Source organism: Thunnus maccoyii, chromosome 9, assembly GCF_910596095.1.
Source record: "Thunnus maccoyii chromosome 9, fThuMac1.1, whole genome shotgun sequence".
Classification (NCBI taxonomy): Eukaryota; Metazoa; Chordata; class Actinopteri; order Scombriformes; family Scombridae; genus Thunnus; species Thunnus maccoyii.
This window is the reverse complement of record NC_056541.1, coordinates 10,135,050-10,145,785: the sequence shown is the minus strand read 5'-3', so window position 1 is coordinate 10,145,785 and position 10,736 is coordinate 10,135,050. Positions and strand designations below refer to the sequence as shown.

The following is a 10,736-nucleotide window of genomic DNA, read 5'->3' as shown; positions in this document are numbered from 1 at the left end:
ATGTGTGCGCCTCTTGCCCCAGTGTGTTTGTGTGTATTATGCCTGCAGTGATGCATGACTAATTTAAAAGCTGGTAGTACATCTCCCCTCTAACAGAAAGGCCACAGAGCAGGGCAGAAAACACACACACAAATACACACACAAAGGGACATGTTAGGCATATACTGGGATCACACACATACTTGAATCACATAGTTGGAAGACCCACACTGTCTCGCATATGAACAACTCACATATACAACAGACACAAGAGCACTCACATACTCAAACACACTCTTACACTCAGTGTGTCAGCACTGTAATGAAATGCTACTGAAGCAGATTAGTTAGCTTTAATGGCAGAACTGCACATTGATGGGTATCCACTGTGCATCTGTGTGTGTGTGTGTGTGTGTTTGAGAAGAGTAAGAGAGCAGGGGTCCAAGAGAGAGAGAGAGAGAGAAAGAGAGAAGAGGAACAAGTTAATGGTTGCATTTATTGTTGTCATCACCAGGACTTTCATGGTAATATAGGAAGTAGTTTGTCAAATTATCTCACACGCAAACAAAAAGTCAAAATAAGTCAGACACACATGCATACATGCACTCATAAGCACTACTGGTAAACATTTTTTTAATGTTGCATTGGTCAGGATATTGAGTTGCTGGCAGAGAGAGTAAGAGCAAAGTCCTGCAACTATGTCACAATGTTTACCATAGCACTGACGGTGCATTTAAATGGGGGACTGTGGTCAGTGGTGTCGCTGGCTGAGCAGCGCAGGGGAAGCAAATTGAAATCACCACTGAGATGAATACAAACCACACAGCTCATATATTCAGTTGCAAAGATTTAAAGAAATACTCTTTTACAGTAAGACATAACATTTTAAAATCGTCACCTCCATTTTGGCATTGGCAGACAAAGTCAAGCAAGGTTCACCATATTCTGAGTCTGCCAATGCATCGCACCTGAGACTGTCTGCAGGGTGACAGTGTTGGGTGCAGAACAACAGCAGGTCTCTCCTCTGCCTCCAGGGGCAACAGCCAAATTGGAGTGAGAATTGTGGAAAGTAAAATTTCAATTAGTATTTAAATGATACTGAGAGAATTGCACTTCCCTCAGCACTGGTGCAAGGTATCAAAAGTTCTCCCCTGGTTTTGGAATTGGTTGTTTCTTTGTGTGTTTATCTTTGTGCTGGCAGCACTAGCTAACTTAACCAGTCTTCATCGTCAGTTGTAGAAACAATGTGGCCCGCCCTGTGGCGGATTGGCAATCCACTGAATTGAAAACAGTTTAGTGGCTGCAAGTCACATGGTTTGTTCTGCTGTTTGAGCCTGTTGAGAAGAACAGACTGTAAGTATTTAAACAAGACACACAGATCAGGAGGTAAAATAACAACTGAGTCAATAAAGACTTATGGTGGATTTATAGTTCTACATAAAGGGCCTGTGGTATACTATATGCTACTCCATAGCTGACAGGTTTGACAAGAACAATGATTGACTTAACCATGAATCAAGACCAATGCTGTAGGTGTCTTTATTGGGATTGCTATTAACCCCTTGCGTATATTTTATAAACCCAGCTTTTGCCCCTGGGAGCAAACAATAGTAACTTAACCATCAGACACCGGCTCATTCTTTGTCATAACCTAGTTGACATGCAGTCATTTTTTAAAAAAATATAGAAAGACTGTGGCTATGGCATGCAGATTTAAAGTATTTCAGTATTACAAATGGCAATTTTACAGTGCTTGATTGCAAAAGTGAACTCTGACTGACAGTACAGCCTCAGATTGTAATGGCATTCATCTCGGATGGATTGACGTTTCTACGGCTTTTTGATAAAGGGACTGGTGTGTAGGATTTGGTGGCATCTAGTGGTGAGGTTGCAGATTGTAACCAACTGAATACCCCTCCCCTCAACCCCTCCTTTCAAAACTATAGGAGACCCTACAGTGAACACGATAGGCCCTCTCTAGATCATGCGTTTGGTTTGTTAATTTTGGGCTACTATAGAAATATGGTGGTGCAACATGCAGGCTTCGTGGAAGAGGACCACTCCCTATGTAGATATAATGGGCCCATTCTAAGGTAACGAAAACACGATTCTTATTTTTAGGTAATTATGCACAGCAATTAAACATACTTATTAATATTATATTCCATTTCTGCCAAGTCCAAGTTGTACTGTATAGCTGCACTCTCTTATAGTCAATGAATCTGCATATGGTTGCTAACTATCACAGACCACTTTGGTATGGATCATGTACTCTATATTTCTCCTCAGATCTTATAAAATAGGAAAAGGCCACTTCATGATCTTTAACAGCTAGTCTTGCTACAGTAGAAAAAATGAAACAATTGTATAATTGATATTGTAATGGACTTTAGCATAAATTCAATCAAGACTACTTAATTTATTTTGCTACTCTCTGATTCCTCTAAGCCACAACTCTTGGCTCCTATCCATTCATATACTTCCCTTCTTCCCTCTATTATCTTATCAGTTTAACATCAAAGAGGCAGCTCTTCCCTGTTCACTTCATCCAATCATGTACGTCTAAAAGGCCTCACTCCTCTCACTTACCCTTTATCGCCTCAATTAGCAGCCGCATTCACCTCTTGATGGAGATGCCCTTATCCAGCCTCCAACTCATCAACACCAGTATCAACACTCCATCTAGTAACAGAGTGTTAATAGATGAGGAGTTTCATTGGTGACCAATTATGGGGCTCATTCCCATAAATTAATATCGGGGGTCTGCACCAGAGTCAAATTTATTTTTTTATCAGCAGTGATTTATCTTCATTCTGTTGTCTTTCCTGATTTAAAAAAGTATGTTAAATTGCATTGGAACTGGAATTATTATCTTTGCTGTTAACTATAATTTGCTATAGTAAGCAAGGGTTCTCCTTTACCAATTATATAATAGGTATTGGGATAAATTAATTTTCCATAGTTACAAGAGTTTGTCACCTGTGACTTTAATTTTTATTCAGCCAGTCTATCCATTTACCAGCACTCTTTTATTTCTATCTATAGAATGAAATATATGGGAAAGCATTTTCTAACCACTAAATGTCCACAAACAAACACCAAGAGGAAGAGGGATACAGGGGGTGTTTCATTTTTACTGTCATTTACTTGTCTCAATGTACACACATTTGTTTGTTTGTTTGTTTTTGCGCAGGTCTAATATTCATTCTAATTTTACCAGATGTAGCCAGCTGTGTTATAAATACATACCGGTCAACCACTGTGCTGTGATGAGAGGAGGTGACTGTCAAAAAACGTGACATGGGCAAGGCTGACCCAACTTCTGTGAGGCTTATTTAAGTTACACAAAAAGTAAAAATGAGGGGACATGGTTTATTATCATTCAAGTAATGTATTTCATATGCAAATGAGCACCATACCTTGAGGACACGTAACAGAACCACAAACGCCGACTCTGTTCTGCTCTGTCAGCAGTCATCTCAGCTCTGATGCTTTCAGGCAAGGATTAGTGTGTTACCAACAGTGGAGATGCCAAAGTGACCCTCTAGTGGACAAACTATGCCATAATGACACTGGTAATAAAAGAACTCAAGCACTTACCATTTGCTTTCCATTATTTTTATTTCTTGCTACTTTTTATTTTCTTGTTACGCAGATACCATTTTATCTGCAGTAGGCTTAAATCGGCTGATGGGATTACAATTGTAGTGTAAAAACAACACTACATGTGATGGTCTTGAAACTGCTAAAGTGATCAGTAAATGGTGTTTTTGTGAAAATGTGTGTGAACGTTGAACAGGGTGAGCTCAGTCAACTTGCACTGACAAAGATGCTGTAAAAAATGTACTGCAACCACAAAGACAGCTATTTAGCATAATTATGATGAAATACGCAAACACTGGTTGTCAACCTCATACTGTCAAAATGTTCTGTGCTGAACTGAAACATTTTCCACAGTCAATCACCATGAGCGGACCAATCAAAAGCACTGAAGCCTCATACTATAGTTCTAGATGCCATAACACTTCTGCCAGGAGGGCTGCACAAATCATTTACTAGAAAGAGTTACAGGCTAATAAAATGTATTATTGGACTGAAATACAGATGAATTGTTTTTTTGTTTTTGTGACCAGATGGGACGACAACTGCAAGATCCAAAATGTGTAGTGGAAAAGGAAACCTGTTACATTTGAATGTGTGGATTAATAGAGTATTAAATTAAATCTCCCTGAAATGGGAATAAACAAGAGCTCCAAAGTACCTGAGGATTGGATGACATGTATCAAATTGTCCAGCGATAAAGCTGCACTAATCAGTGTTTTTGTGTATATTAAAGGGTATGTATCATGCTATATTTATTCTAGGGCTCTGCTGTTATTTAGGATAAAAAAAACCCTCCATATTTAATGTAACAGGCCGTTTTAGCTCCTGTCTCTTTAAGGCCCCCCTTCCGATGAGCCCACTATATTCTGATAGGCCAGCTCCCGGAAGCTGCCCTTCAACAGACTTCCAGCAGTTCTGAAGTTTGGAAACTTGGACCATTTTTAATTAGTTTGTATGTGTAAATAGGCATCTGTTTCCTGATAAGTTCATCACAACTTTATAAGGTGAAAATATGCCAGATGTTTGTATTATTAGCTTGATTCATTGCCCCCGAGTGGCCGCAAAATGTCAATTAACAAAGCTTAACAAAGACATTTATCAACATAAGCATTTCATTTATTTGCACATTTTTGCATTTTTACATTTGATTGCACTGTCTCACTACAGAGCATTGTTGTTTTACCTTGTTGATAGTATGCAGTGAAATAGTCAACTAAGCTTATTTCATGTACCTATATAAATTACTCACTGAGGTGATAAAGTTGGAAGGCACTGGCTTTTTTAACCAGCAGGTGCCACCCAACCAATACGATTTCTCAACAGCAGAGTAAAGGCAGCCACCCTTTAGTGTTTAGTTCCAACTTATGAACAGTTAGCAGCAGCAGATAGTATGAGCAGTAGTAATTGGATGTATGGAATCCATCCATCCATCCATCTATCCATCCATCCATCCATTTTCAGCTGCTTATCCGGGACTGGGTAATGGTGGCATCAGACTGAGTAAGGAAACACAGACATCCTTCACCCCGGCAATGCCCTCCATGTCCCAAGTTGTTCCCAGGCCAGAAAAGATATGTAGTCCCTCTTCCGGGGTCTCCTACCAGTTGGACATGCCCGTAACACCTCCAGAGGGAGGCGTCCAGGAGGCATCCTAACCAGGTGCGCAAACCACATCAGCTGGCTCCTTTCAATGTGAAGGAACAGCAGCTCTACTCTGAGCTCCCCCCAGATGTCCAAGCACTTCACCCTGGCCCTTAGGCTGAGCCCAGACATCCTCTGGAGGAAAGTCATTTCGGCTGTTTGTATCCGTGATCTCAGTCACCAAAGTCTACGCTCTAAGCTCTTGACCATAGGTGAGGATTGGAACATAGATCAACTGGTAAATTAAGAGCTTTGCCTTCTGGTTCATGTATTAGATGTATGGAGTTTTTAAATAGACTGCTCTGTTATATGAATATATGTGGAGGTGGTGTATAGTTGTTGCTTCAAGAGATGAGATGAAAATCAGCTGATCTGGCTGGTGCTAAGGAATTTATCTTCCTGCCTGAACCTCTACAGTGAACCATTTTACCTGAGGTAGTTGTGGTAGTTGTGTTAAATGTTCAAACTAACTATCCTGGGTTGGGAGGATATGTGTCGAAAGATTGAGTTGGCACATACCATATTCAGCTCATTTCATGTCACTGCTGAATGTAACAAAGTAGCAGAAATTTATGATCCTTAGCTTTGGCTAACAGATTTTTTGTCCAGTGTTACTACGAGAGATGCCGGCCTAGAGGCACTACACTTGGTGTCTCGCTTGGTCCAGAGGGAAACCCCAGCTCACAGAATTCTGCACCACCGCCTAATGATGATGCTCAGGTGTGCCTCAAGTCTGCTGGGGCAGGGATCAGTGGGCAGTAGATCCCCTCTTGGGTGGGGAGTCTGAGGATAAATTTCTGAACAGATTAGCATTTGTTCATTCTCTCATTGAGGACAATGGTTCAACTTGTGTTTGTATCATTGGGGATTTTAATGCTGACTTGTCAGACAGCAATTCTGTATTTGCAAAACAGATGTTGCAGTTCTGTAAAGACAGCAATCATATCACACAACTTCTTGGCTTGATTATTGTATATGTACAACAGATGCTCATGCCTCTCTGGATAATATAGAGATATACTTTGGGATGGCCACGTCCAATACTATACCAATTGTTATTTCTTTAAATGTTGAGAATATGTCCATGTTGGCCGTTACTGATAATGATGTTAATACAGGGAAACTGAACTGGACACATCTAACTAAGAAGGATATTAACAAATAGTCCATTGTAACTGACAACTTGTTAAATAATGTTGAACTGCCTAGGGATGTTCTAATGTGTTTTAATATGAACTGTAAAAACCCACATAATGGTATTGGACTGCATGCAATGTATGACAATATTGTGACAGGTCTTAATGCCTCTAGTAAGCCTTTTTGTAAACATAAGAACAAGGTGCAAAACATTAAACCTGGATGGAATGATTTTCTGGCTGAGCGACGAGCTGCAACTGGAGAAGCTTTTAAACTCTGGTCAGACTCAGGAAGGCCTAGCCAGGGGTCATTGCTTAAACATAAAGAACTTAACAATGGAAGACTTAAATATGCTCTTCATTTTATTGAAACGGGAACACAATGAAAGCTGACTCACTTGCCAGGAAGCTGCAGAATAATAACCATTATGACTTCTGGAAAGAGGTCAGAGTTATGAATAATAGTAAAATTTCCTTACCATCCAACATTGAGGGTGAATATAGCCCAGACAAAATCGCTGAGGTATGGCTTGAGCATTACTGTAATTTGTTCAACCAAGTTAGCAGTAATGTAGTTGTAGTTGAAAATGCTGATCTTTCTGAAAACATGGTAGTTAGGTCAGAAGATGTTTATGATGCCATAATCATGGTAGATGATAACAAGGCTTGTGGTATGGATTATATTACTGCAGAACACCTAAGAGCCTATGACTGCCAGTCATAGGCTTTGTCCTCTGCTTGCCATGTGTTTTACTGGTCTCATAGTTCATGGTGTCCTTCCAGATTCTATCACCTCTGTATTGTTAGTGCCTGTCATCAAGGATAAGGCTGGTAAATTAAATAGCATGGATAATTATAGACCTATTGCCCTTGCCAGTATTCTCTCTAAAGGGCTGGAAAGAATCCTGCCAACAAGGTTGGAAATGTTTGTTCTCACCACTGATAATCAGTTTGGCTTTAAAAGAGAACATGCCACTGATATGTGTACTTATGCTTTAAAGGAAATAGTTGCTAAATATGGAAGCCACAGTTCCACAGTAATAATGTGTTTTGTTGATGCAGCCAAGGCTGTTGACAGAATTGATCAGGAAAAATTATTTCTGAGATTGCTTGCTAGAGGTGTTCTACAGTATATACTTAGAATACAAGTCTTCTGGTATGCCCATCAGACAATGCGGGTTGAATTGGGCAATGCTGTATCTGCCCCATTTCATGTAAATAATGACCTCTCGAAACAACTGAATGGGTGTAACACAGGCTGTCTTGTTGGAAACTCTATTATCAATCATCTTATGTATGCTGATGACCTGGCAATATTTAGTCCATATAGTGCTGGGCTGCAGCAATTACTGAAGGTAATACAGCTCATCTTTGGTGTTGCTACAGGAGAGGTAGTATGCGGAGGCTCATAGTGGCTTACAATGATGCTATGAGGTTACTGCTTCAGGTTCCCAAATGGGTATTCCATAAACGCAGCTAAAGAAAGCTGTGTTTACTTGAAAAAACCTGGCTGGAATTACTGTCAACTTTCACTTCAGGTGTAAACTGTTCCACTAATATAACTTAGCCGTGTGTAGTCAATGGTACCTCTAGCCAGGCTTGAATAAACTTGTGCGCAAGCACAGAGCACATAAGCAGCCCAGAACAGTCAATTGTTGAAAAGACGATATAACATTGCAAAAAGAAGCAAAAGCTAGAGCGGTGTTCTTCTCAGCAGCAGAACAAACCCTGCTGATGAAACAATATGAAGAATATAAAGGAGTCATTACCACAAAGGGCAATACTGCTGCAGTTAACAAGATGAGGGAGATGGCTTGGCAAAACATTGCTGACAGATTAAATGCGTAAATTATACAACTCTACTACTGTGGGTAGTGTTGGCCTAAAGGTTAGAGATGTGAGCTTGTGACCAGAAGGTTGTTGGTTCAATCCCACAGAGCAGCAGCATAAATTGGTTGTGTAAAGTGAAAAGCAGTTCCATCTCCTAGTTGTTTTATCTTTATTTGTTAATAAAATAACATTCAGATCACTAACTGTGGCTATGTTATCTGTAGGCTGGATAATGTCAGATGTATTTTTAAAATGATCGTGTAGGCAACTTAGGATAACCAATTTACCATTACCAACTACATAATCAGCTATTCTTTGACACATTTTCTCTTTTGCAGGATGTCCATTTACAAGCATCATTGAAAGATAAAATCTTAAGAAGTTGGAGATGAAGAAACTGGAGAAGGATATAAGTACAGTGGAAACTGTCTATAGTGATCACGTCTGTCTGGGTCAAGTATCACTATAAGTGGATGATTATTATAACCGATTTATTTCCTTTATTTCTCATGCAGATTACCATCTAATTGACATTTGTATATTTATTAGCCTACATGAATATAAAGTAAAGAAATGGACAGCTTCCCTATTTACTGAATTTTATTGATTGTTTCAAAATACAGTACAGCTGTTTCAAACGCAGCGTGTGCAGGGATTCTGACTTTTGCCAATGACAAGTTCCTTCTTTTCCCCGGTAGCAGAACAGGCAAAGAGAGCAGTGATCCTTTCCTTAGCTTTAATCTCCCCCCTTTTATTATCATAAGCTTCAAGGAGACAACAGTTTTCATTGAGAGAAAATTACTTTCTTTTTCCTGTCACAATTTCAATGTGCACATAGCACCAGCCTCAGGTAGGCAATAATAGTGCCCCAGCCGCTCATCATGGGAGTAAAGAGTAAAGTACCACAGGGATACGTTGCTTTTTCACCGCAGTAAGAAAAAATCCATACCGTCACAGTCCTAAATGGAACGGAACTCTCACTTTAATTAGCGAGGCTTATCGAATAAGCCAGGCTTTTCCTTTATCCAGCTTGATGGAATACCCCTCAGATGGCATAGTGCCAGTCAACTGTTTGTGCTCTCTGGTGTGCCTACATGTGAGGCACTTCTAAGACATCTGATATACAATTTTATGTGTTGCTTGGATGAATCAGAGAACAGCATCATAGAGGCTTTAACTAGCCCTAGGATAGAGCTGCTCTTGGTATTCATCCAGTATCAGAAAACACTGGCAAGATAGCCCACATATGAACTGTTTTTTTAAAGTGAATGATGAATTGTCGTGGTTTTATCTTGTATGTGTATGTTTTTTTTTCTTTTTATATGTTATAGACCCTTTTGTGAGTCTGAAATAAAGTTTGAATTTTAATTAATTGAATTTACCGTACATCATGTTCCTCAGTATAGGCCTGCCACCAGGAGTTTATGACAGAAAATATAAAAGCTTTCATAAACTGGGTAATGGCTGAATATCTGATTGTAAAATGGGCATCTCTTTATATGAAAGGGTCACAGATTATTATATGCTTAAATATTCCCCATTGATTTGTACTGAAATAGCTTGCAGTGAATTTAGTGTGATACAGTGACATGAAGTCTGTTTACAACTTCAACCCATTATATTCTCTATTCCCCCAGCTCTCATTCCTCAGTACTAATCTGTGTGTGTGTGTGCGTGCACGTTTTTGTTACCTCTTGGGGACCGTTTCCGGTATAAACACCGACCTTGTCGGGACCAGTCTGTGTGGTGGTGGCTGTATAGTTATAGAGTGTTTCATCGTGTGTGTCTATGCGTTAGGAAGTCGGGAGTACAGCCCCTGTGGAATAGCAATCAGCAGAACAAAATGAGTGTTGAAAAAAGAAAAGATGAATGGCTGTTGAAATAACACAGAGAGGAGAGAGGGGGATGTTGACAGCTCTAATTAAAATCCCGCCCATTAGCTCGGTGTTAATTGGATGATTTATTCTCCCAGGGGACTGACTGACAATCAAATGATGCTGGTGGTATTAAAATGGATGTGAAAACGGGTATTATCATGCTTGTGATGTAGGGATGACTAAATGAGTATTGCTGTAGTTTTGATACCACTAATTCCCACAACTCATCAGCCAATCAGAATCACTTGATCACCAAACACAACAAGTGTTTATGCAAATGAAAATGCATTTGTTCTGGTGTAACTGGTTCACAGATTTGACATGAATATGTTGCGTAATACAATCAACAAGACAAAATACTTCCTCACATGCAAAACTGGGAGAGAAATTTTCTGACACGCAGGGTGATTCTAGTGGGAATGTTGTTTTGAAGGAGACGGTGATATTTCTCGCATGCAGAGGAGTTCTACAAGGTAGGCAGGTTGATTTGACAAATGCAGACGTGTCACATGCAGTTCTGCAAGGTCAACAGGTCATATTGCCAGGTCTTGGGCAATATTTCTGGTATGTAGTGCAATTTTAGCAAGTTGGCAGGATGCTCTGAATGTGACAGGGCGATGTATATCTGACATCTGGAACAGCATTTTATCACCCTACTATATAGGGTGTA

The 10,736-nt window shown here is 39.8% G+C and overlaps 1 long non-coding RNA gene across 1 annotated transcript; it reads right to left on the bottom strand.

The window, feature by feature from the left end:
• Positions 1-471: 471 nt before the first annotated feature.
• Positions 472-3,526, bottom strand: LOC121904472. The gene is made up of 3 exons (XR_006098239.1): positions 3,229-3,526; positions 2,569-2,661; positions 472-1,313 (listed from the first exon to the last, which is right to left on the bottom strand). It is a non-coding gene; the product is annotated as an uncharacterized LOC121904472 (long non-coding RNA).
• Between the last annotated feature and the right edge of the window lie 7,210 nt (positions 3,527-10,736).